This window comes from Theropithecus gelada, chromosome 1 (assembly GCF_003255815.1).
Source record: "Theropithecus gelada isolate Dixy chromosome 1, Tgel_1.0, whole genome shotgun sequence".
NCBI lineage: Eukaryota > Metazoa > Chordata > Mammalia > Primates > Cercopithecidae > Theropithecus > Theropithecus gelada.
This window is the reverse complement of record NC_037668.1, coordinates 46,259,077-46,284,375: the sequence shown is the minus strand read 5'-3', so window position 1 is coordinate 46,284,375 and position 25,299 is coordinate 46,259,077. Positions and strand designations below refer to the sequence as shown.

Genomic DNA, 25,299 nt, shown 5'->3' with positions numbered 1-25,299 from the left:
AGGGGAAGCTCGTCTCTAGAAACTCAGCTTAGGGGACCTGGATGGAGGTCCAGGTGTTCACTTACTGGGATGTTCACTTATTTACTCCACAAACAGGCATGGATGGTGACTCTGGCTCCAGGCTGAGAGCTGAAGGCTCTGAGACTTTAGAGGAGAAACAGCCATGGTCCCTGCCGTCGGTGGCGGGAGAGGAGGAGAAAGGGTCTGGGTCGGGTGAGGGAAGCTACTAGCAAAGATCATAGAGACATGGCGTTGTGATCCAGGCATCATGTCTATCAAAGGACACAGAGGAGGGCGTCCAGTCATCCCTGGCAGTCCAGGAAATCTGGGGGAGGTGGAACCTGCTGTCCAGCTCTCCAGGAAAGGGGGCGGGAAAAGCAGTGCTTTCCCTGGGCGGGGCTGGGGGTGGCGCAGCAGGAGCTCCTGGAGAGTGAGAGGGCAGAGTGTACCAGTCAGTTCAGAGCAGAGAAGGGGAGAGGGCAGGAAGGAGAGGGCACCGTGTCCCAGTCAGTCCAGAGGAGGGCAGGGAGAGGGCAGGAGGGAGAGGCAGGCCCTCGTGAACCTGACCTGCAGGGCCCAGGCCCCTGATGACCTTCTGGTGATGACGCCCTTTATGGGAGGAAGACCCTGATATGAGTTGGGGACGGCTTTGCTGATAATCTGCCCAGCACCGAAATGGAGAACCACGTGGCAATCCCTGCTGGGCACACAGTTGAGTTCCCTAACTCCCCCTCCAGGGTAAGAAAGCAGGCTGCGGGCATTCGAGCAGTGATCGTTTTGCCGACTAGACACCTTCTGAAGATTTTTCCTTTGCCTTTATTACTGGCTTGTGCCACAGGCATTGAGGCCTCGCCACAGTCAAGGGCATCGATGGATTCTTCGGGCCAGGGACAGACACCGAGCTCTTCCATTTACCAGCTGTGTACCCTCAGGAGTATCCCTGAGCAGTTAACTCATTTGACCCTCCCAAGCCAAAACCCCACAGAGATGTGTGAGGCAAAGCTAGGATGCCCATTTCTCAGATGAAAAAACTGAGGCCTGCAAAGGGGGCATGGCTTCCCTAGATCTCACAGCAGGCCCAGGGCTCAGTTCACCTGACCCTGGCTCACCTGCAAAATGTCAAGTTCAACTCTCAAGAAAGAATGAGGTTGAGGCATCTGATTACTTTAGAGGGTCTCAATCTGAGCACCAGCAGTAGTTTGTTTCCTGGGCAGCTAAGGGGGGGTGAGTGGGGTGGGGTCCCTTACTCTGGGGGAAGCTTAGGTCCTCTGAAATGTCTTGAACAGAGCCTATGCCTGATTCTTTCCCCCATGCCCTCAGCCCTGGGGGGTCTCCCCTCCTCCACGTTTTCCCTCTGAGCCAGAGTTCAGACCTCAGAGCTCAGACCAGCTGGGGTTGTCAACGGTCTAGTCTTCATCTCCACGCAGCTGGGGAGATTTGGGTGGGACATAGGGGTGTGTCAACTTCATCAAGATGGCAAAGACACACTGGAATGTGTTTGCAAGAAGGAGAAAGTCTGCCTGGGAGGCAGGAGGCTGGGCTGGGGAGTGTCTGGAGTCCTCTGGACACTAGCACTACTTTAGGAAGCTGAGGTCTCCCTAGCTCGCTCTGTGTTCAATGTGCTTCTGAGGTCTTTGTCGTGGTCAGGTCAACAGTAGGGTGTTGGGGTAGGAGTATGTGAGGGTGTCTGACACTGCGGGGCTGTGTTTGTTGCTTTCTGTCTGTCAAGATGGGATCTCCTTAGCTTGAAGAGTGTCTAAGGGCTTGGGGATGAGAGCAAGGTCCCAGGGCAAACTCAGGAATCTAACTCTGCCCTGGGGTTCTCAGTCTAGACCTTTTCCTACCCATCTCCTTTCTGGCCCAACACAAACACGGACCCTGCTCCCTGCTCAAAGGAAGCCTGGACTCCAAGAATAGACTTAAGGGCTCAGAAAAAACACACAGGCTCCAGATCCCTTCTTTCAGGACAGTCATCAGGGGCTGGGAGACTCCTGGGAGGGTTTGTCAGCTCCGTGAGATTCCAGTTTGATCCTTCCCTCCTGCCCATTCCCAAGATGCCAAGTCCAGACAGAATTATGGGAGGGGAGGGGTGGGGGATGGTTAGGAAGCGGATGAGGATGCTTTGAGACAGGCTGAGAGCTACGTGTAGACCCAGTACTCATCCTCTAAGACAGAGACCTACATAGAACTGCTGCCCAATCTGACAATATCATTCAAGAATTATCAATGGCTCCCCATTACCTCTCATCAAAAGCTCCTACTGACCAGACCTCTAGCTGCCTGTCCCAACTCCTTTCACCCCTTTCTACCTTGCACTTTTACATCCCAGCTATCCCAAACAATGTGTTATTTCTTGAAGATATCCTTCATTCATTCATGTATTCATCCAACAAGCATTTCGTAGAGTGCTACTATGTGCCAGTCTGGAGCTAGTGCTGGACTATTGAGCTCTTTGAGAGCAGGATAAACTGCGTTTTGTTCATCTCTGTAGCCCCAGTGCCTACGTGGTGCTTGCTACATATTCTGAGCTCAGAAAACCTCTGCTGAATTCATGCCTATTCCTTTAAAAACATTTACTGAGCACCTATTATATACGAGGCACTGAGCCAGGCACTGGGGACACAGCCATGAAAAATGCCAATCCCATGCCTTCCTGGTGGTGTCAGCCTAAGGAACGAAGTTGACAATAAACAAGTGAACGAATAATATAATTTATGATACTGATAAATGCTATGGAGGAAAAATAAGGGGCTATGTGGGATAGTCAGGCAGGACCTCCCCAAAGATGTGATATCCAGCAAGACCAGAAAGAACAGCCCTGAGAAGATGAGACAGGGAAGCTTTCCAGGCAGAGAAACAGCAAGTGCCAAGGCCCCGAGGTCCCTGGGGCTGAGCGGGCTGAACCACGAGATACACTCAGCAGGTTTAGGAAATAGCAAGAAGGTGAAGGTGGAGAGTGAAAATTCCAGGAGCTGCAAGCGCTCATGCAGTCCTTTCTCAGAAGGGGCTTGGGTGGTGCCCGGTGGCTCAGAAGGCCTTGGACCCCGGGCCGTGAACAGACAGCTCACTTTCCCATAATGGGATTTGCTCAATGGGATTTGCCCTGGAACATCAAATCAAATCCACATCTGGGGAAGGTGTGAATGGAGGATGTGCTGCTGCGGCTGACTCTCCTCCAGAGTCCCTGGGGGTCTGTGGATCAAAGGGCTTCCATTTCATCCAACCCCCTGTCTCCAGGCAGGGCAGCGTCTAAGCTAATGGGACAGGACCCAACTGGAGAGAGGCGGGAGGGGAGAACACTCACGGATGAAGACCACAGGGCCTGAGTCATATATTGGTCAGTTCATGGACTCCTCAAGCAGATGGGGTATCATTACTCCCATTATGCAGATGGGGAAATTGAGACACGGGGAAGCAAAAGGACTCAGCTGCAACCACATAGCTGGTAAGTGGCAGAGCTGGGATTTGCACCCAGGCCTCCCGGGTCCCTAGCTGTGCTCTTTCCCTGCCACCAACTGTGCTGGAGAGCACACAAGGAGAGGTTTGGCAATCTCACTGCACAGAGCCCTACGGGCCTAAATGACCCTCGCTGGTCTCTGGCTTCCCGGGGACCTCTAGGGCTCCCCTCTTGGCCTGCAGAAGCAGGAAGCATTGGCCTACAGTTAGGAGCCCAGCTGAGGTCCGGAGGCTGCAAACTTTTCAACTTGAGGAAGTTCAGGTCTGATGCATTAATCCACCCCCCTCAAGAATGCTAAGGCCTCTCCCCGGGTGGGTTTGACTTTTTTCCGGGTGACCTTGCTTTCACTAATGTATTACTTCTTGGTACGTTACCGTTACTAACTCAAAATCAATACCGACCTCCACATCTGTAAGGTTTTATCTGAAGGCAAATCTCAGGGCTGTCCGTCAGGCTGACAGACAGCCGTCCCTTCCTCTCCCTTCCTCCTCCATTTCCCCCAACCTGCCATGGCCCCTACCCCGCCCCCAACCCCTTCCTCTCCCTCTGCTCCAAATCAGTCCCAGCCTCGACCAGACTAAATCAATAAGAGGCCAGCCTCACCCTCCCTTCCGCCCGCTGGGGAGAGGCTTGCTGGTTTGGGGATGGGGGCCCCCCTTCCGCAGCCTCTGCTTACCACCCTCTCCCCCAGGACGTGCCGGCCCGTTCCCCTACTTTAAAAGAAGGGGATGGGAAAAATGTAATTAATTCCCTCCGTTCCTGAGCTGGCCCCGAGGGCCTGGGACTGAGGAGGCTGAGCTGCGAGATCTGCACCCTCTGTGATAACCGAACGTGGCTTTGGGAGTGCAGCTGCAATTAGAAGGGGCGATCGTCATCACTGGGGCTCCATGGCAGGGTTTGTGGTGGGTGGGTGGGGGCCGCAGCAGGGTGCAGAGGGAGAGGGAGGCACAGGGCCCACAGACTGAAGGTCAGGATAGGGGTGGGGGTCAGGAATCAGGTCAAAGCTGCAGGGACCAGCGACAGGTCACGGAGCCCCACCTCTGCACTGAGAAGGACCCCGAGGCTCTAAGAGGGACGACAGTTTCCCCGAGGGCACTGGGCCTGGGCCAGTCAGTGCTCAGAAGGGCTTTCCTGCAGCATGGGGGCCAGAATATCTGCCCTGACTAGCTGTGACCCTGGGCAATTTCTTTAACCTTCTGTGCCTCAGTTTTCTCATCTATAAAATGGGTATGATGATAATCGTAGCTACCTAGAGAGTTATTTTAAGGATTAAGTGAGTAAATGTACACTGGGTGTGCCATGCCTGCTGCATTGTTAGTTCCCGGTAAATATCAGCTGTCCTCCTCCCCTTCCTTTTACACCTCCCTGACATCTCTTCTGCCTGGATTAGAAGGGAAGAGGCAGGCGGCTCAGGGACCTCGCCTGAGATGGAAATGAGCACTTGGAAGCAGACTCTGGGAACACCTCTCAGTCAGGGCCATGCAGTTTTTCATCTTTTTCTGCCACGGGGGCCACCACCCAATGGGTGCTTTCTGAATGAAGCATTGCTCTGCCCTCTTAGAACTGTTCCGTCCCCATGCAGAAGCTGGGGCCTGCACACTGGAAAGGGAGCCAGGAGTGTGTGGCTTTGACAAGTTGCACCCCACTCTGGCCTGAATGTGCTCCCCTGTAGAAAGAAGGAACCATCAAATTCTTGGAGTCTCCCAGTCTCAGCTGAGCAAGGCCTAGAATCCGCACAAATCCACCACACACACACTGCACAGGGCAGCCCACACCACACCCTGCAGAACACACACCTGAATCCAGGACGATGAGTTCACTGAAAACATCTCTGGTCCCGATCGTCAAGCAGCCTTTCATCAGAGCCCCAGTTAACTAGCAGCATAGTGTTTCCCATCTGCACGCCCACTTCCTCAAACTCATCCAACACACTTACACACGCACACACTTGCATGTAAATACACCCAAATATGCACATGAAAAGTGGGAGGCAACTTGGACTTTGCTGCATGTTCACAGATGCGGAAACTGAGGCTCAAAGAGGGGGAGTGACTTGGCACCCCAGGGATTACTGCCACTCCCTCCTGCCCCCAGTCTTGGGTGTGGTTCCAAAAGGATCTGCTGGCTTGACCCACAGAGCACTTTTATCTCCAAGCCTTAGGTCCACCTCCAGCCCTGGCTCACCATTTTGACTTCCACAAGAGGTGAGAAGAGGAGATATTTTCAGAGCCATCTGTTCCCGTTGTCAGAACACAGCTTGCCAGGAGTAGAAGGCATTGTCTGTCTGAATTGCATGGAAGTGTCTCCATGGACCAAGAACTGTCCCCAGACTGGGAGATGACCTGGGGCAGCCCAGCTCACAACTTGCCTTGGTTCCTAAGGGTCTGGGGCCTGGAATCCACCTCTACCTCCAAGCAGATCCTGTCAGAGCAGGCTGAGGACTGGGCAAGAGGTACGGGCAGGCAGCTCCCCTGGGTCTGTCTGCTCCATCACTGGTTCTCCATCTTGACTGTCCACTGGAATCCCTGGGGAGTCTGGGGGGTCAGGAGTTTTTTTGTTTTGTTTTGTTTTGTTTTTTTGAGACGGAGTTTCACTCTTGCTGCCCAGGCTGGAGTGCAGTGGTGCAATCTTGGCTCACCGCAACCTCCACCTCCCAGGATTCTCCTGGCTCAGCCCCCCGAGTAGCTGGGATTACAGGCATGCGTCACCACGCCTGGCTAATTTTTTTCTTTTAATAGAGATGGGGTTTCTCCATGTTGGTCAGGCTGGTCTCGAACTCCTGACCTCAGGTGATCCGGCTGCCTTGGCCTCCCACAGTGCTGGGATTACAGGCGTGAGCCACCGTGCCCAGTCAGGTCGGGAGTTTTTTAAGCTCCCTGGTGATTCTAATGAGCAGCCAAGTTTGGGAGCCACTAGTCTCAAGACATCACTGTGAATTGCCACACACACGTAATACCATGACACATCTATATTCATACAGGCGAAGATATGGGATGCACACAAAACACACCCAGACACCCACACAGGAAGACACACACATTACAGATGTGCCAACACACACCCAGACACCCATGCAGGAAGACACACACATTACAGATGCACCAACAGGAACACGCAGAGAATGACATCCATGAAAACCCACACATACACGCCCCGCTGGCCACAGATCCACCGGCCTCCCCGACACACACACACAGAGGTACACAGACCCTCATGCACCCACACACTGCCACCCCACAACTCCGCCTTCGCCAGCTCACTCACACAAACCTGTGTGCCCCTTCACCCTCCTCCAGCCCCCAGGGGACACCCAGACACACACATGCACACATGTCCCTGCTGGCGGCCGCCTGTCCCCAGCCCCACACTGAGATTAGTGCAAGCTAGAAATCACCTACCCAGGCAGCTGCTCACCCTCGCTCCCTCTCCTCTCAATTCTCCACTAAGAGGATCTGGACCCTCCCTCTCCTTCCCCCCTGTGGACAGTGGTAATGGGCTTCGGGTGCTGACTTGGAGCTTCCAAACAAGATTTCCTGCAGGTCTCCCTGTCCCCCACCTTCCACTTCAGCTTCCATCTCTGCTTATGGCCTCCACACGCCACCCCCTCCACTACCAGCATCCCACACCGAAGCCCTGCACCTGCCTTGTGGGCAAGAGGCTCCCCTTCCCTCCCCCAACCCAGCCCCCTGACTCCTGGTTCCCTCTCATTTTCACCCTCGAAGCCTTCCACGAACGCTTTTCTAAGCCCGGCTGATGGCATTCTCTTGCACAAGCACAGCACTTTACAGTTTGTGAAGTATTTCCCTTTAAGCCTCATAACGACTCTAGGAAGCACTGTTACTCCCTTTTTCAGATGAGAAGACTGAGGCTTAGCAGCTCACCCAGAATCCCCTGGGGGATGAGTGGCAGGATTGGGGCAAGGACCCTTGACTCTTGACTTCTGGTCTGATGCTAAAAGGCGATCGCCTTGTGCCTGGCTGTGGCCTTCATTTACCATAGGTGGCTTAGGGTCATTTATTAACTGAGTGTTAACTCAGTGTGTGTGTGTTTGTGTGTATGTGCCTGTGTGAGACAGAGAGGGAGAGAGAGTGTGTGCATGTGTGGATACTGTGTGTGCATGTGTGAGTACTGTGTGTTCATGCATGCTTGTGCACATGGAAGTACTGCGTGTGTGTTGTATGGATGCTTCTAAGTCCTTGTGTGATGTGTGAGCATTGTGTCTTTGCATGTGCCTGTGTGTCATACGTGCATGGGAGTATTGTACATGCATGTGTAGAATTTTTGTGTGCATGTGCAAGTACTTGTGTGTGTATGTGTGAATTTTGTATGTGTGCTTGTGTGAGTATTGTGTGCATGAGCATTGTGTGTGCATAATTATTGTATGTGCACACAGTAGCTACTACTGTGTGTGCATGTGTGAGTGTTGCCTGCGCGTGTGTGTGCATGTGAGCATTGCACATGTATGGGGCACAGATCCTGTGTGCCCCAACCCAGAGTACAGGCTGAAGCTTGGGGACCTTGGAAGCTCAGAGGATACATGGTGAATACCGGGTCATTGCCATCTCTGACCAGGGTAGGGGCTACCCACCCACAACCCTGTTGCGGTCTCTCCTCCTCCCACGTGCAGTTTGATACACAGACTTGGAAAGACTCATGAGGCCGGCTCTGTCTGAGTGAAGAGGAAAGCACAGGGGGTAATTTGTGAAACTGCAGCAGAAGACATCCGACTGAGACTTTGGTAAGAATCTTCTACTGTGTGAGGGAGAGACCCTGGGAGGTGCAGCCAAAAGAGGCTGTGAGGTTCCTGTGTTCAAGCCTTACCCCGTGGAAACTTTCAGTCTCACTAAGGCCCAACCCTCCGCCTGGGAACAGACTGAGCCTCACCCTGTTTGTTGTTTTCTTGTGGCCATGATGTGCCTGGATTTGGCAGGAGCTGCCTGGGGACAGACTTGGCGTCTTATTCCCAGTGCTTGGGACACAGAAGGCACCCAACAAACATCTGCTAAGCGAGGAAATTCACGAATGAAGAAACAAATTTATCTTTTTATCCTGAGCACAGGGTCTAGCACAGAGTTGGTTGAAGGAAAAGAATAAATTGAGGGGTCACATGGCAAACATCCACCAACCCAGTGGGTTTCTAAGAGTCCCCTCCCCATCCCAGGGGTCCTTGGAGGCTTTTAGTTAAGGACTGTCTGGAGGTGAGGTGGGAGTGGAGGGAGGAACAGAATAGCTTTTCACTCATTGTCCAAGAAGTCAAAGACACACACACACACACACACACACACACAAACGCAAACACACACACACTCTTCCAATGTCTGTTTTATAAGATGTCTAGAGGTCAGGTGGGGGTGGAGGGAGGAACAGAATGGCTTTACACTCATTGTCCAAGAAGTCAAAGACGCACACACACACACACACACAGACACACACTTTTCCAATGTCCGTTTTACAAGATGTCAATCTCCAAATATCTGGAAACATCTAGAAATATCTGGAAACACCAGATGAAGGCTTTGCCCCTCATCCAGGGCAGATCCTTGGGTCGGCCTGAGTCTGAAGGTGCCCATGCCAGGACGGGTCCAAGGGCTCAGGGTCCCTGGTGGGCACTGGCGCTAAAAGGGTGTAGTGAGATTCAGAAACCATCTCTGATGGCTCGATAAATGGCGGACGAGGGATTAGAGCGACTCTGCTTGGAGCGGCGGGGCTGGGGGGGAAGGGGCCGATCGCCGGGAAAGATATGACTATTTAAAGATAATGATTGCATAAATTTAATTAGCACACTTTCACGCGGCAAATGGCCGTTTTGTAATTAATGTATCTGGCCTTACTAAGCATGAAAGATCCCATCTCCTCCCCCTCCCTTCCCTGCTCCCCCTCCTCTGCAGTCCTAATGAAAGACAGAGAGCAAGTGACAGAAACAGTTTGTCAGTGGCTCCAGGTGTCAGGGGCCTAATTGGCCGAGCTGAGGGGAGGAGGGGCAGGCAGGAGGAAGGAGAGGGGAGGGAGGAGGGCCTCCTTGACTCTGGTCCCCCGCCCAGGTTGGAAAAGGAGGAGGTCTGGGCTCTCAGGCCCCCTGGCGTGGCGGAGTTGGGGCGGGGGGGGGGGGGGGAGCGTCTCCACCTCGGTAATTGGTGGAGACGAGGATGCAGATTGGCTGTGGCAGGGACTGAGCAGTGGCAGGGAGGCCTCGTTAGTACCTGGGCAGACAAGCTGGCACATATCACAATGTGTTAAGGACTCAGGGCCGTGATAGCTCAGGCCCAGCTTGCCCCCTCCCAGGAACAAAATCCCTTCAGTGGAATGAATGAACAAATAAGCCTCAGTTTCCCCATTTGTAAAATGGCCCCTGGTTATAGAGAGGCTCACGTGGAAAAAGGATCATAGCCTTAAGCTCCTACTATGTGCATCACCTACTAGGTGCAGGTGGGCCGCCAGCCTCTCCTCCCCACATCAGGTCGAAGACGTACATTTTCACCTCTCTGAAATCAGGATGCGTAGTGCCTTCATCACTGCCTCGCTGTGGCTATATGGCTGCGTAGCTGTGTGGAAAGCTTTTGTTCCCACCTTCTGATAGGATCAAGGAAGGGCCAGCATCAGACGTCTTAGATTCAATGAAATATGAAATATAATGAAAAATGGCTGTTCCGTTTTCAAGATCAGGAAACGGAGGCTCTAGAAAGCTAAATAATTTGCCCCAGTCTCCACAATTAGTAAGCACTGGGGTCTGGACTTGAACTCAAAAGTTGTAAACAGAAAGTCGATTCTCTTCCCAGTGCCCACCCAGGGGCCTTGCTGCAGGGCCAGCTCAGTACCTCCTCCCACCCCCACGGTACTGTCCTCTGAAGGATAACTAAGGTGTTTGACTGGCTTCATGGGACAGTCTGCAGTTAAGGGGGTGCACCTGTCAACTGCAGTGCTGTCCCTCAAAGTCAGGGATTGGTTTCTTGGGTGACCTGGTAATGGAGCATACAGAGAGGGTTTGAGCTACCATGCCCGCACCATGCCATGGCCATGTTGGAACTCTGCTGATGGTGGCTGTGTACATCTCACCTCTCTGACCATGACCCTCCACTGCCTTCACCAGCTGCCTCTGCAGCCCGCTGCCAGCCTTAGCCACTGGCCTGTCCCCCCCAGCGAGCTTGGCCCTGCCCAGTCTTCTCTGTGGAAGGCAGAGCAGGGAGGCCTTGAGCCAGCCTCGGCTGGTGGAGTGGGGCCCGGTCAGCCCTCTCCCAGACCAAATTCAATTTCGAAGCTTAATGAGTTTGCAGAGAAGCCGGGTGAGCCCGCTGACGCCACTCCTTGCCGGCTGGGTGGTTCCCGGCCGGGCCACCGAGCGCGCAGCGGCCTGAGCCGGGAGAACCCTGGGCCCCATCGAGAGTGGCGGGGGCACTGAGCGAGTGAAAAATGTCAGAGCAAATTGCTCTTGACAGCGTTAATATCTGCACCTCATAGCAATAATTACATGTAAATAAATAGCAAAATCACACTCAGCTGGAGGCAGCTTGGGGAGGACAGACGCTGCTAAGGACCAGCTGGGGACCCGAATGCTTTGCTCCGCTCTTTTTCTTCCTTCTTAGAGTCTCTGCTCCCTCTCTCCCCTTCAACCAGGCTCTTGCTGCAACACAGAGCAAGAACCTCAAGATCCTGGCTGTGCGTATTCAAAATGGAAGGGAAAAAGAAAGCATTTTGGTACCCCTCCCCAATGGGTGCAATGAACCTCCCAGTCTTTCTGTCTTCTATCCCTGTGCATCTTATTCCATCTCCAGGTCTCTGCTGAGAGATGTCTCTGAAATCCACATCTCTGCCCAACCTCTGTCCTGGATGCGTTTGTGTCTCTCTCCTGATCTTGACCTACAAAGAGCTACCTCTGACCCAGGCCCTCCTCCTGCATTCCCTGTTTCTGTCTACGATGCCTCACCTTCTTGGTCACTCAGACTTCAGACATCCCAGTCATCTTTGATCCCCTCTCAGTGCCCATATTCAGTCGTCCATCATGTGCCATGCAAAGTCACAAGCTGAACATGGCGCAACTTCCTGGAGAGGAGTCAACTTGACATGATGCCAGCTTATTCCATTATTATGACCCAACTTACATGGCTCCGCAGTGGCAAAGAATGCCTCTCAAAGAGAATACGTGAAACTCTATGTGACACCCCACCCCCAGGGCGTCAAGGGGAACATACTCAACTATTATCCCGGGTGTTTGAAGAGAAGTTTGAGAAGCCCTGTGAGCACCAGATGGCCATTCCTTAGAGAGCATCAAGGCTAAGGAAGCAGCTGGAAGCATTCTAGGGTTTCCAACCAGATTCACCTCTCGCTGCCACGTTTGGGGGCCCATTCATTTGTTGTCTTGGTTTTGTCCAACTGGACTATGAAGCCTGCAAGAGCAGAAACCATGTCTTATCAGTGCCTGAATTTACAGTTCTTAGCAAAAGGCCCTTGGAGGGGTTTGAGGGAGGAAGAAAGGAGACAAAAAAAAAAAAAGGAGGTGAAGGGTAAGAAGGAAAGGAAAGGTGGACAAAGACAGAAGATGCAAAGGAAAAAGCTGCAGCCCAGGAAGGTGACACAACTCAAAATGAGCCCCGGCATACCTATTTACCCAGGTCTGATTTGGAGTTTCCCTCTCCCCTTCCCAGATGGACCCAGGAGCTCTTTCGGCAGAGATCCAGCCTCCCTCCTGCTCCCTGCTTGCACTGTAGAAAGTTCCCACGAGTTAGGGCTTCCGGGGCCCTGGGAGAAGGAACACAGACAGCCCTTCCAGCTACGTCGACGCCCTGCCGCCTCACCCACACAGGGCAGGGAACGCAGGCTCCATTCTTTGCAAAACAAATATCTTCTCCGGAGCAGCCCCCGCGTCCCACACCTTCTTGTTTAGCTCACCGACTAATCCACTTATCGAGGATAAAGCGCTTGTGAATCCCCATTTGATAAAGGCAGCTACGAAATTAGCAAAAACGTGCCCACGGCATCCATGTACCAAACAAACAAGAGGCTGGGGACGGTGCAGAGAGATGTTGTCTCAGTTCAGTCCCCGGGCCCTGAGAGATGCGGGAGGAGATAGTGGTTTTTTCGCTGGCGATGCAGGCTGGGGAGGCGATGCCGCGGGTTATACGGGGAAGGGGTTGGGCAAATGGAGTCCCCGCCTTATCCTATACTGCATGCACCCCAACTCCAACCAGGGCCCCCCGCTCTGATTACGACCCCACTCCATGACCCTGGTGCTGACCACACTTCCAAGGTCAGCCATCCATAACCCTAAGCTAATATTTCTTTAATGCTGTCCCCATGTCAGGTAGTATTCTAAGCATTTCAGTGAGTTAACCCAGTTACTCCTCACAACAGCCCTGGGAGGCAGGCCCAACCCTGTGTCATCCACATTTGATAGATGAGCAAATGGAGGCACAGAGAGGTCAAGTCACTTGCCCAAGATTACACAGCTGGTAACCATTGCCACCAACTTAGATAATACTCTCCAATTTAACACGACCAATTCTAACTCCAACCTTGATCCCTATCTCTGATAGCAGTCCCCCAAACCATGCCAACGCCCCTAATCACGACTCTCCTTTGAAGTAACCATGGTCTGCTTCTCTGCCACTCTGCACAGGGCCTTCAAGTTGCTGAAGGCTGTGTTTCCAAACATGGTCTGACACCTGCCAGGTTCTCCTGCCTGCATCACTGACAGAGCAGAAATGGTTCTTTTTACCCCCACATCCACCATTAGCAGCTCTGGTATCAAGACTGTGTGGGGCTCCTCAGAGGCCCCCAGCAGCCTCTCTGCTTTGCCCCAGGGAGCTATGGGCTCTCTGCTGGCATGGCCTCCTGAGCACAGCAGCAGGACTACTGCTACCTTCAGAGAGCCAGGGAAACTGAGGCTTAGAGGGAAACTCAGCCACGGCCATGTGGCTCATCTGAGAGTGTCTTTGAGGAAGGGTCTGCTCTCTGCTGCTGGTGGCTACAGGGGGTCCAGGGAGAGGGAGGAACCGGGAAGGGATTCTGGAAGCTCAGTCCCTGCACTGCCCACCCACCGCCACCTCTGGCTTGGGGAGGAGGGGCTGGTCCCAGGCCTTGGAGGTGGGGACATTAATCACAGGGTAGCACCTGTCAGGGTGGCATCTGGAACTAAAGGAAAACACTTGGCAAAAGGGCAGGACTTCTCACCCTGGGCTCTGAGGGCTCTGAGACCCACCACCGCCACACTGGGAGGCCAGGGCATCTGGGGTTCAGGCCTGGGCATCTGGGGTTTCCATGCATGGGAAAAGGTCCTCACCATGGACACCTGGACTGGGAGTGGGAGAAGAGGCCGGAGGGAGTGTGGAGAGACGCTGGCTCTGGCAGGTCACTAGGCTGGGAGAGAAAGGGACCTGCTTGCCGCTGCTGCTCCCATGGACCGACATGGGGGAGCAGGTGGTGGGCCTGGAATTCAAATTCGGGTTCCTCTGATGGCAGAGCTGTCTGTGTCCCTCTCCTCCGATCCCTCAAGCCCTCTCTCTGAACCTTCCTCCCTCCAGTTCTGGGGTCCCCCCTCCATCATCCCTGGCCTTCTTGATTCATCCCTCGCCCTGTGTCTCTTCCTCTCCCGGCCCCGCCCCTGTATATGCCCCCGCCTCTGCATTGCTCTGTCCTGTTTCTGTCTCTCGGTCTCTAGGTGTCTCTCTACCTCTCTCTCTCTCCCCTCAACCTCCACCCCATACATCCCTCCCTTTCCACGATGCTTCAGTGGATCTGTCCACACCCACCTCCCTTCTCTCCATCAACACCTCATGCCCTGGCTCTCTCTGGGTCTGTCTGTCTCTCTGACCACTTCCTTGCCCACTGCATACCTCCCTGCTAGAGTCACCTGCCAAATCAACCCAGGAGCTTGATGTGCCTGGGGTTGAGCTGTCATGCCAGGGTGCCAGGCCCATACCCTGGTCTAGCTGGGTGTTGGCTGAGTACAGAACCGCAGCCACCTCCCTTGCTCTCCTGCCTCTTCCTCTGGGCCTCGGAAGGATTTGGGGTTCCCTCCCAGGCCCCTTCCTTCCTCTGTCCTCTGCTGTTCAGGGTGGCCCACTTTGAGTCATCGCAGGGAGCTTATGGAGCATCTGACAGCTGGGAGGAGGGGAAGGCATGAGAGGTCATCCTTTAGTGCTTCTCAAACATCCACAGGCACGTAGAGCCTCGGAGGGACCTCGTTAAAGTGCAGAACAGACTTGGAGTAGCAAGGGTCTGCTCCAGACCCTGCCTGTTCTGGCAGCCCAGCTTGGAGGAGAGAATTGAGTATCTGGATAAACCAGGAGTTTTGGTTCCAACATTGTCCCTTGCTGCTGACCATGGAGTTCCCCTCTCTGAGTCTGCAAATGGGTACAATGATTCCAAGCCCTTAGGGCTCAGGGAGGACCAAATAGCTAATAGGAGTAGAGGTGCCTTTGCCAACTGCCAAACCAATGTGGTGGCATGACTGCTACTGAGATCAGTAACCATGCTGGGATGCCAACTCCACTTCTTTGGGGGTCAAAGCAGAGTGTGACTCCAGTTGGGACAGCTGTTTCACCCCAGAGACCTAGACAAGGAGAATGAGCTTGGCTGGGGTTGGAGCCACAACCCAGGGGGCTCAGGGAAGGATGCTGTGGAGTTCCAGGGCCGGAGGAGGGCATTATCTATGCCCAAGAAGGGAAAGGAGCCCCTTGCGGGGGAGGCTCTGGAACTTCTGCCCCTGGGCATCATGTCTCAATTTCAGCCTGGACGTGTCCCCTTTGCGATAAGACATTTGCCAGGACTCTCACGGGACCTTAATCCTCCGATGCCGCTGGTCAGAGACCCCTGGGCTGATGAGAGGGTCACATTCATTTGGCCTCAGGCCAGTTCCACTGGCAGTCCCCAGTGCCTGGGGGCTGGGTTCTGAGAGCACACGCTGTTTCCTGTCCTCCAGAGCCCCAGTCCTCACGCAGCAGGATGGAGGGACAGGAGCGGGACAGGAGTAGGGCAGGGGCGGATCTCCCTCAAAAGCCCCACCCGGGTCTCCTGTCTCCTCATCCAGGACTCATTCACCCACACGGGTTGCCTCTTTTGGATGCTTGAAAAGATTCCCCAGGGCTCTGTGTCAAAGCAGAAGTTACCTAAGCCACTGGGAGCAGAGGCACGGATGACCGCACATGCTGCAAACCAACCTCTTGCAATAAGGCCATTGCTGTACCCACTGTGCCCTCGGAAAGCCCTGCTAACTCCTGAGTCTTTTTGGACAGTGAAAGTGTGCAGGAGCATTGTGAGTCTCTCTATTTGCAAAATGAGACAGCCAGTTAACTCTTTCTAGGTGTCTTCTAGCTCTGAGATTGCTGGGGAGGGGGATCTCAGTTCATTTCAAGCAGACACTCCCTCCAACTTGTTTTCTAAAGAAAAGAAGGGTCGGCTGAGCGTGGTGGCTTATGCCTGTAATCCCAGCACTTTGGGAGGCTGAGGCGGGAGGATCAGGAGCTCGAGACCAGCCTGGCCAACATGGTGAAACCCTGTCTCTACTAAAAATGCAAACATTAGTCGGGCGTGGTGGCGCATGTCTGTAATCCCAGCTACTCGGGAGGCTGAGGCAGGAGAATCGCTTGAACCTGAGAGGTGGAGGTTGCAGTGAGCCGAGATCAAGCCACTGCACTCCAGCCTGGGCAATACTGAGCCAGACTCCGTCTCAAAAAAAAGAAAGGAAGGAAGGAAGGAAGGAAGGAAGGGAGGAAGGGTGGGTCAAGGCGTGGATACCACTGGGGCGCACGGGGACCCTCAGGTGCACTGAGGTTAGGGAGGCCTTCAACAGATCCCCATGTGAGGTTGACAAGGTGGAAGCTCGCTAATCCATGCTTTGGATGTGCTAGGCCTGGGACTGGCTGCCTTGCACTGTACCTTTTTTAAAAATACACATTTCCCCAGTCCCACCATGGAGCAACAATAACAGCCTCTCAGGGTGGAGTCTGCGAATTAAGATTTTTAACAGGTCTCCCAGATCATTTCGAGGCTCGGGTTTAGGAACCACTGACTCTAGCTCAATCGCCCCACCCTGCAAGGACTCACCCTCCAACCATTTTGGCAGGTATGGCCTGGATTCTGCTTGCACCCCGCTCTGAGCAGAGATGGGACGCTCCCTGCTTTCCAAAGTTACCCCTTCCATCCCTGGCCAGCTCCGAGTGAACTCAGCTCAGCTGAATTCTGCCTCCACAGGACATGTGCCTTCAGCCATCATCCCAAACATGCTGGCTCTCCTGTCCCTGACACCCCCATGGACGTTCAGGTGGGATCATGATGGCTCCCTTTTGGCCTCACTTTACATAATCTCATCTCCTGTCCCTCTGGAATCTCCACAGTGTCGAACCATAGCTTGCCAAGGAGGGTGGTCAGACAGCAGAGCCGGGGCTCTAGGTGGTCTGTCCAGTGAGTCGGGCCAGCTGGCCCTCAAGAGGGTATTTCCCTCACTACGAGGGGGCTGCAGACCCTTCCCAGGCCTCCCTCCTCTTTGGAGGCTTCTGGTTCACCCTTTGTCTGCTTGCTTGTCTGTGGGTGGACTAACTGGAAGGTTCTTGAGGGCAGAGGCCAGGTTTAGCTCACCTGGCATCCTCTGTGCACAGAATGGGGCACAGAATAGACCCTCAGAAGAGCCCAGGGCATTCTCGAAGCTGTTTATTGGGCACCTACTCCGTGCCAGGCTTTGTGCTAGGGACACAGGCCAAGAGCCTAGGGTCCTTGCATTAGAGGGAGAGAGCGGTATCCAAAAAGTCAGAAACCAGAGGCAAAGCTGCTACCCAGGGGCATACAAGGGACATGGGAGGGGGCCTGGCCACCAGAGCCAGGTCAGGGGAAACTTCTGGAGGAAACGACCTCTGAACTGAGACCAGAGAGATGAGCAGGGCTGGCTAAGCGAGGAGAGCGGGGGTGAGAAGGTTCTAGGTAGAGGGAAGGGCAAGTGCATTGGTGGAGAAGGCCCTAAGGAACGGATGGGGAACGGGGAGCTCCCGTGAGAGCCTCTCAGCCTTTCTCTCCAGCAGGTAGCAAGGGTCTTGCTTACCGGCTGCCTGTCGACGGCCGAGACCCCGCGACCAAGACTGGACGAGTGAGCGGCGGCTCTGCGGTCTCGGGGGCGGCCAGGCGAGCGGCTGCTCGGGATCCCAGGCCCGGGCAGCGGGAATTAAGCAGGCCGCCGAGCCTGAGGGCGTCCTTATCTCGGGGAGACAGTTGTTGGGAATCACTTTGACTGAGTGGTTTTGTCTCCCCGCATTTTCCACTGTCAGGCGGCCTCGGGCCATGGATCAAAGGCGGCGGCGGCGGCGGCGGAGCGCGGGGAGGGGCGGCCGCGCGGATCCCCCCCGACCCGATCCCCCCTCCACGCCGCCGCCCCAACCCCCGCCCCGGACCCGGGTCCGCCCGGCCTCGGGAGCCCCTGCCCGGCCCCTGCCTCGGAACCCACTAGAAGCGGAGGAATTCGGAAAGGGGACACGGGGCGGAGGAGACGGCAAGGGGGGCGCGCAGGGGCTGAAGATGGAGGGGGAAGAGGTGTTTGTTGGATGCGGAATGAGAGAGATTAGGGGGAAGAGAACGGGTGGAGGCGAGGCTGGTTACGGGAGGAGACAGGGCGAGAGGGAAATGAGGGTCTGAGAGAAGGGGGTGTGTGGAGAGAGGACTCAGGCTGGAGGTATTCTCAGGGTTATGACGTGGACAGGGAGACAGTGAGCAAGGGGGTGGCGCACAAGGGGTGAAGGGAAATGGGGCGTGAAGGGAGAAAAGAGGAAATGGGGAAAGGAGATAAATAGGAAGCAGAGAGTGTGTGAAAAAAACAAAAAACAAAAAAACAGACGTGGATTTCCCATCAGCTGAACCCAAGAGAAAGTTCTGGGCTGGGAGGGGACAGGGAGGCAAGAAAGGCTGAGGGAGAAAGTGGAAGGCAGGCCTGGCTGTGCTAAGGGGTGGGGGAGGCTGTCCACCCTCATAAGAAAGTGCAGGCCCTTATCACTCAGAAGGCGACAGAGCCACAGAGTCAGGGAGTGACAGGACTGAGGTGCACAGCAATTAGGGCGCACTCAAGACCATCCTTCCAAAGGCCTCCGGCAATGTCCTGGGGGACCCGACCCAGATCTCTGATGCTCTCCGAAGCTCCAAGGAAGGAGCCTCCCCTGCCCTTAGCAGAACTCCCCTGGTGGCCAAGGACACATGTCCCCACTGAAAAAGGTGTTGGAGAAATGTGTTCACAGCCGGGGAGAGGGCCAGGAGAGAGAAGGGCCGGTGGGGAAGGTTAGGGAGCCCTGGGGCTGAGGTAGGGGCAGGGCAGGAACCTAGAGTGAGGGGCAAAAAGGAGCGGGGGAACAGGATGGAAAAGGCTGATGGAAAGAAGATGGGAAATGAGTGTGGAAGAGACAGCTGCAAAGGTGCTGAGGGAACATGAATTCTGCAACAGGAGGTCTGCGTCCTGGCCCTGAGCTAACTCACTGTGACCTTGGCCCCTGGTGGCACCTGCTGGAGCCTCAGACCCCATCTGCAAATAGCTACCTCATATTATACTAGCTGTTCTCCTGCATGCTTTGCATATATGAACACACTTCTCAGGCTAGCTCTATAAAACGGGAATGATTATTAGCCTCACCTTACAGAAGGGGAAACAGGCAGGGAAGAGCCTGTTTGGGGTCACACAAGTAGGAAGTGACAGTGCTGGGAATTGAGGCCAGGCACTGGGATTCTGGCATGCATCTTGACCCCCCTGCTCTCCGGCCTTAATGAGCAACTTACCCTAGACAAATTATTTAAGCTGCTCCGTGCCTCTGTCCCTACATCTGTAGGACAGAAATAATCATTCCAGCACTTCCTCCACGGGGGTGTTATAACGATTAAATGAGATAATTCATGTAGCTGACTTAGCAGAGCATCTGGCTTGTGTAAGTGCTAAAACATTTTACTTATTACTATTTAATAATATCTGCGTAGCAATACAGACATACTGTATTACTTATATCAATATATACTTTTAATGTACTGATAAAATGTGGTAACCGCACAGGGAAAGCACAGCTAACCCACCGTGTGGGGGGTATGGTGAAGGAAGGCTTTGTGGAAGGGAGCCAAGTCTTAAAAAATAAGTAGGGGTGGGCTCGAGATGACAACGGGGTGCTGGAGAAGGTGTTTCAGGCCAAGGGAGCAGCAGGTACAAAGGCTTGGAGGCAGAGGCGAGCACGGGTCTCCTTTGGGGACCCTCAAAGTCACCCCCATCTCTCCTACCTGTGATCTTGCCTGGCCTCCCAGGTCCGATTGCCCAACCATCCCGGCGGCCTCCCCCCCACAGGGGACCCCAGGGACAGGCCTGTGAAACTCTAAGTCGGCCCGCTGTATTAATTGCTAATCTCCCTCATTTTCCTTCCTTCTGTCTGCTGTACTGTCTCGTCCCCAGTCCCTGTGCTAATCAGAAAGAAGGACAAATCCAATATTTGCATTCTTTCCCACCAAGCCAGGCAGCTCTGGAAGGCTAAACCCCGGGCCTGCTGGGCTTCCCAGGAGGCAGGAAGGAGGTGTAGATGTATGACTGAGAGGCAGGCCAGCCCTGCCCGCAGATCTGGAGGCTGTGACTCCCGTGGATGTACAAGTAACCCACAGAATCACTGATTCTGAGCAGGCAAGTTTCCTGCTAGCAGTTGGTCCATCTCTTTCATTGCACAGATGGGGAAACTGAGGCCCACAGCAGTAAGGCCTATATCAAGATCACATGGTGGTTCGGAGGCAGAGCCTAGAGGAAACTTGGATCTCCTGAGTTTCCAACCTGTGACTAGGCCCAGAAAGGAAATTGTCTGGGTAGAGAAACCCAGCAAGACTTCTGGAGTTCAATTTCTGTTCAGGGCAAGGAGAAGCGGAAAGGGGAGCATTGTCTTATGCTCTTACTAGATGCCAGGTATGGAACTAAGTGTTTCACACGAACAATCTCATTTAATTCTCATAAGCCTGCAAGGTGAGTGGCAGAGGCCCCATTTCACAGATGAGTAAACGGAGGCTCTGAGAGCTCATATAACTTGTCTGTGATCACACAGCAAATAAATAGGGGAGCTAGAATTTGTTTTTGTATTTTTATTATTTTTTTTACTTATTTGAGACGAAGTCTCATTCTGTCACCCAGGCTGAAGTGCAGTGACTAGATCTCGGCTCACGGCAACCTCCGCCTCTGGGGTTCAAGTGATTCTCCTGCCTCAGCCAAGTAGCTGGGACTCCAGGCATGCAACACCACGCCCGGCTAATTTTTGTATTTTTAGTAGAGACAGGGTTTCACCATGCTGGCCAGGCTGGTCTCGAACTCCTAGCCTCAAGTGATCCGCCCACCTTGGCCTCCCAAAGTGCTGGGATTACAGGTGTGAGCCACTGCGCCCGGCCGTGGAGCTAGCATTTGAGCCCTGGTCTGTATGATCATTCCACTGTGTCCACGATGTGCCTAAATTAGTGGCTGTTTTAACATCTGCCATATCATTTGCTGCTGTCTGGTCAGCACCAACCTCCTACCCCTTCCTTTATTTATCCCTGAGCAAATCCTGTCTTCCCACTGGGACTCCTCTTCCAGGAAGCCTTTTCTGACTATGCCCTCCCTTCTCTAGACTTCCTCTGGTCTCCTGTCTGACTAGAAATCACACTACACTGTCCACAATGAATACTTTAATTTATCTCTGGGGAGGGATGAGGAGTATTGTCTCTCCAAAGTATAAGAGCAGAGACAGCCATCTATGTTTCTTTCTTGAGCCTCCCTCTATGCTGTTATTAAGGGGAGTGAGATAAATGAATTTGAAGAGAATCATACGTAATGATATTCAAGGGCAAACTACATGATCAGCTGCCTCAAAATCCTCTTGAGAACAGACTGCAGCTGTGTCCCACCAGGCCTGCTGTACGCCCGGGGGTTGTCCAACAGTTGGTGGTGGTCCATTACCTGCCAGACACCTAGTTATAACGCAAGTGTCACAGCAAGATTTTGTGTGCCAAGTACCACCATGCTGCCTGTGGTCCTACTGAACACCATGGTTCCTGACAACAGTGATGTGTGGAAACATCTAAGGCTTCCAAGCAAGCTACTTTCCCCTTCCCCACGTGTTTATACCAGGCCTCTACTCCACCTGTGCAAAGGGGCAGAGGTCGGCTCCTGCCCACACCCTCTGGAGGTGTGGAGTTTGGATGGAAGCCGATGTTTTGCTGGTGGGCATAAAAGAGGCCCAGAGTGCCCCTCCCCTTTTTTTTTTCTCAAGATGGAGTCTTGGTCTGTCGCCCTGGCTTGAGAGCAGTAGCCTCACCTCAGCTCACTGCAACCTCCGCCTCCTGGGTTCAAGCGATCCTCCCTCCCCCAGCCTCCCAAGTAGCTGGGATTACAGGCATGCGCCACCACACCCACTTAATTTTTGTATTTTTAGTAGAAACGGGGTTTCACCATGTTGCCCAGGCTGGTCTCAGACTCCTGACCTCAAGTGATCCGCCTGCCTCAGCCTCCCAAAGTGCTGGGATTACAGGCGTGAGCCACCACACCTGGCCCCAGAGTGGCCCTTGAAGTCTACCCTCCACCCACCTCTTGTTCAGACTCAGATAGGTGGGCTGAAGACCCGGTATCTTCCCAGAATCCCACGCAGTTCTCTAAGAAAGGAGGCAAGGTCAGGGTTGCTCTCCCACTTCTCCCTCAATGATCCAAAGGCTCTAATGTCACCCCGAAAGCCAGGCCATATGCCAGGCCTCCCAGTTCCTAGCAGAGCCTCCTCATAGGCATGCTCCACTCCCCTCAGCAGCAGTTGGGAAAGTTCCTGATCCCCGTTTGGCCTTTCTTTCCGCGAGGGGTTTCCTCCTTCTCCCCCGCCTTCTCATTCCCCTCCACCCAGGAAAAAGGGGTGGGAAAGGCAGAGACATAAACACGAGTCTATTTTCACAGGAGAAGAGGCTCTGCCCAGGCCGCTCCCTTGTGGGCTGGAGCTGGGGCCTCTGATGGATGTGAGCAGGTGGTTTTGTTTGGTGAGGAGCTGCCAGGGGGGAAATAACTCAGCTTTTCCCACTGAGGTGGGTTAACTGTGGACAAAGACAGAGCTGGATGTGAGAGCAGGGTCTTGGCCGGGTCTGTCTCCCCAGGTTCTGGAAGGGCTGAGGATGCCCAGGGCCAGGGACTAAAGCGACTGTCAGTTCACACTGACCACCAATTCACACTGACCATCAGTACACACCTCCGCCGTGGCTGCTTACCTGAGCCTTGCAGTTTATCCCTACCCTGGGGCTGGCCTTGCCAAAAGAGCCGGGGGGAAAAAGCCCTAGGGGGTTGGGGGCTGCCTGATGAGCAGAGTGGACGGGCAGCCTAACTGTTAGCCTGATGCTGTGACCAGAGGCTGGTGGATGTGGTTTGGGTGGGGGTGGAGGGGCAGTCTCTGGGAGCTGGGCTCTTCCTGGGTACAGAAGGCCAGTTGGGGAGGGCAGATACTGAAGAATGTCATTCGGCTTCAGGTCCAAGAAAATGCAGCCACAGACTCCTGGCCCACTCCACAAACTGACCCCTGACTCCATACCATCACCACTGGTCATGAAGAGAAAGAGAAAGAGAAAGGGAAAGAGAGGTGTGGGGATATGTGTTGGAGGGTGGGAGGATGACTCAGTTAGCTTTCCCCTAATCCTGGGAAAAATCGCTCAGAGCCCATGTCCTTCCAATTTGAGTCAAGCACTCCTCCATCAGCTCATCCTTCCCCAGGGGCCCGAGGGAGGAGCAGGAGACAGCCTTTCCCCTGCTTTCTGCAGAGAGGGAACCCCCTGCACCTGGCACCTTCTCCTCCCCAGGCTTAGGTCGGCAGAGCACCTTACACTGCCCTGGATAGGAAGCCAACTCGAGCATTGTCCAGCTAATTGAAGGGGCTCAAGGAGAGCAGGGAAGTAAAAGAAGGGAACAGAGGGAAGGGAATAGAAGGGATGGCAGTGAGGCAGAGGTGGAGGCCAGGGCACAGGGGAGGGGTGTGTGATGAGTGCACATTTAGTGAGTGCCTACTTGTGCCAGGCACCTAATTTGAATTTTCCCTTAGTTCTCACAGCAACCCCTGAGAGGTAGCAATGATCACCCCTGTTTTCTGATGAGGAAAAGGAAGCCTAGAGAGGTTAAGCAAGCGGTGCCAGGGTCACACAGCAATTTAGTAAATGGTAGAAACAGAGCTCCAACTCAGGGCTGCTTGTTGGCACAGGCCGTGCAGTTTCTCCTGCTCCAGGCTTCCTTCTACCCATGGGGCCTGAGGGAGAGGCCTCCCGAGAAAGCGGAGGCCTGAAAGAGACCCCGAGAAGGCAAAGGGAGTAAGCGGGCAGCAGGAGAATCACCCAGGAAGGGAGGAGAAGGAAGGGCTGGGCGGGGCGCAGAGGAGCGCGCAGCCGGGGTTAAAGCCCCATGTTCCTACAACCTGCTAAGCCGGAGAAATGAATTCTGATCCCTCCAAAACCCAACCTTGGAAAATGTGCGAGAGAAGGGTCTCCTTTCAGGGGGGCAGGCAATCCTCCACACCTCCTCCTGACGCCCCGGTAATGCCAGGATGTCCCCAATCTGCTTTGAGGAATGGAGAGATTAAGAATAATAAAAAAATTGCAATAAAATATGTGTGAAGGAGGGGGTAATTGTGGACAAACGCAGCATTCAAATTCATTTTTCAGCTCTTTTACACACCATTTCAATCTTATTTTCTGCTTGTTAATGAGATCTTGTTGCCTGGGCCAGGCAAAACCTTCCAATATCAGGACGTAATTGCACATAATTTCCTCTTCTACCAGTGATTTGCATCAGTTTTTTTAAAATTCTGGGCTATTTAACACCCCACAATCCCCCTCCCCATCTTCCTGCCTACAAATCTCTCGCTCCCTCCTCCTTCCTTGTCCCTGGTCCAGCAAGACTCATTTTAAATGCTTATTATAAACGCAGTGTCGCCAATAAAGGGGCAGGGGCATGAAGAGGAAGTGATAGGAGAGAGGGGTAGGGAATCTCCAGTGCCCACTGTGTGAGTGGCACTGCCCAGTTCCCTAGGGCAAGTGGACTGTCTTGGTCGTGTCTTGCTGAGAGTCAAGTGGTGGTGAGGTTCCTGGGTCTGGCAGACCAGAATTAGAATCCCATCTCCATCACTCACCTGCTCTGTGGCCTTCAGCAAGTGACTTGACCTCTCTGAGCCTATTTCCCCAAGAGTAGGGCTGCCATGGGGCTGGAATGACTTCAAATAAGCAAAGTGCTTACATGGGATCTGGCGTCCAGTAAGTGTGCCATTGATGGAATGTCTTTTCTTGCTGAACTGGCGGCCCAGAGACCTCAGACAATGCCAGGAAGGCAGTACTGGGCATGTGCTGTTAAAACGCACCCAGGAGACCCCATCCACAATAAATAAAGGTAAAGCCTTGAGCTTGATTTCTGTGGGTCTCAGGAGGAAAGAGGAAGCTTGGCGTTTGGGGACAGTGACTCTGAACCTGGCTCTGCCATTAATTGCCCCTGGGACCTGGGACCTCAGCTTCCCTGGATGGACCGGCAGACCAACCTCACCAGGCAGATACAACACAGTAGCATAGTGGGTTCTGGAGCCACTGTTGGAATCCTAACTCTGCCACTTGCCAGATCCTAGCACACAACCTGGCACTTGGGAGAGGCTCCGTAAATGTGCATTAGGTGGCTGGCTGGATGGGGACCCTGGACAAGGAAGGTTTCCTCATCTGTAAAACGAGGATCACAAGATAACAGCCAAGAGTCAAGGAGGGCAAGTGGGGTCAGCATTCAGGCCCATCGAGACCTGGCCTTCTGTAAGCATGATCTCTGCCATTGCTGTTGCCGTGATTACTAAAGGCACAGGCTGGACGGGAGAGAAGGGTATTGAGAAGCAGGAAAGGAC

General features: G+C 53.8%; 1 protein-coding gene across 4 annotated transcripts in view; it reads right to left on the bottom strand.

Annotated features, from left to right (window-relative positions):
- The window catches only part of PAX7 (paired box 7), a 118,984-nt gene that overhangs the window by 13,950 nt on the left and 79,735 nt on the right, over positions 1-25,299 (bottom strand). The window lies entirely within an intron of this gene.